Genomic DNA, 2,169 nt, shown 5'->3' with positions numbered 1-2,169 from the left:
ACAGCTTGAGCAGCACCACGAAACTTTTGCTGGGCTGAGCTTGGGAGAAATTTATTCATTTAAAAAAAAAAAAAAAAAAAAACAACAACTCGGAATTTTGGTTCTAACCTGTAACTTTCAACTGAGCAGCTCAGCAGGATTTTTAAGTTTCTCTATTTGCAAACACCCACTTTTTTTTTTGGAGCCTGAGCAGCACAGCTGCTGTTTCCCTGCTCAGTGGGAAACCTTTTAAACCTTTATTACCCTTTAGACCAGAAAAGCCCAACTGATAAAGCATCACGGCCTGGGGGGGTCACTTTTGCCATGGCAATAGTGAGAGGGGGGGAATATCAGGTTGATGCCTCAACATTTCAGTGCTGCATTACAAATGGTGCTTAAAATCTGATCAAAACCTCAGTTTCTGAGCATTCCCACATTCTATTTGCAGCTGGTGCTACTGGCCTTGTCATTAAGATAGACAGGATCAGATGAGGTTTCTTCTTCATTTGTAAATTGGGAATATTTCAGACTTTTTCAGAAACATCCTCAAGCACTTCAGCTGTTTCCATCAGTGACAGAAGTAGTTTTTCTTCCCTAACTCACAGCGTTGTTATTTTAGGTCCAACAACCTGTAATTGTTCCCCAATCCTTCATCTCGTCCCCTAAAATCACCAAGACATCAGATGTGAGCTGATCACTCCTATTCCTTCCCGCAGGAAAATTCCAGGGTTTAGAAGTGGGAATTCCACCATCCCTAAACCCACTGTCCAGCTCAACCAGCCCCAGAAAACTCCGGACCTGCAGAGCTGGACGAGCCTCCGGTTTTAACCCAGCTCTGCACTGCAGGTTCCCCATCCCTCTGGCTGCCGGGAATTGCCGTGCGGAGCACAGAGCTCCATGGAAATCCAGCGGGAATCCGCGGGGAATGCGCGGGCTGTGGCGGCCTCCTGCGGCAGGAGGACGGTAGGGACGGAGCCGGGGATTTGTTCAGGTTTGGTGGCTCGTGTTTCCTACACCAATTTCATCCGTTCTCCAGGGATTTTATCCATCCTCTTGTGCTCATCAGTGGGGAAAATTATATTCTGAATATTCTTTAAAATACCTGCACTTCGAGCCTTCTTGCTTTGGGTAAGAAATTCAAATTTCCTGGATTCTGAAAATCTCCTGAATCATCTGTTTGCTTTGTGACAGGTTACACAACCTGAAGCGACTGCAGGCAAACACTTTCCATTTTCAAAAACTGTGACTACTCGTTAATGCTTCCCAATTCCACCTTCTGGTTCATTAACCACTTGGAATGTGTAATAAAAAAAATAAAATACCATCCAGAGCAACCTGGGGAACCCTCTCATCACCCTGCCCAAATCCTTTAAAAGTTACTGAACACCATTGCATACAAACCTCCACTTCACCTGATAGGAACCCCTCAAGGGTTTAAAATTACACGTGACCTTAAAACCTAATATTTAATGTTATTTAATGAAAATCCAGTAGGAAAGCTGGAAATTTATCTCCAGGACTAGAGGGAATGTTAACCTGCTCATCATCAGACAGGACAACACAGTGTACAGAAAATTCTGCAAGTGGAACTCCTGTTAATACAAACTCAAAACAGCTCCTTTGCTGTCCCCAAATCAACCTGTCGACTCCCAGAGGCTGTTTATACTCAATAATCCATTGATTTTTCATTGATCATCCCCAATCTTACCATAAATCTCCTAGAAAAGGGAGCAGGTGGAGGACATTGTGGGGGAGACAGAAAAAGTGTCCTTCGGACATCACAGAAAGGAATAATTTAAAGGCCACAGTAAAATAATTTAAAGTCTAAATTATCAGCTCTTCACTGTTTCAGAGGCCAAATAGATGAATATGATTATTAATCAAGTAAAAAAAAAAGCAGACTCAGCCCTTTTGCAGTTAAGGCTCTCATTTCAACCTGCATTTTCACTCCCTCATTCAATTCAGGTGTGATTTACATAATAAATAGGATGTGACATCATCCACAGCTGGGAACTGCTACACTCTGTAATTAAACTAATGAGTCTGATGTCTAGAACCAGGCTGCACAAGGTGATTTTGTCAGTGCTTTCAAAACCTGACCTGTAATGTTACAAATGTGCACCAAAACCAGGCCGTTCATCAGCAAATTGGGTAAACACCAAACAGCACATTTAACACAGGACCACCACC

The sequence above is a fragment of the Lepidothrix coronata genome, unplaced genomic scaffold, assembly GCF_001604755.1.
Source record: "Lepidothrix coronata isolate B3197 unplaced genomic scaffold, Lepidothrix_coronata-1.0 Scaffold91, whole genome shotgun sequence".
Taxonomy (NCBI): domain Eukaryota; kingdom Metazoa; phylum Chordata; class Aves; order Passeriformes; family Pipridae; genus Lepidothrix; species Lepidothrix coronata.
Note: the sequence above shows the minus strand (reverse complement) of the source record.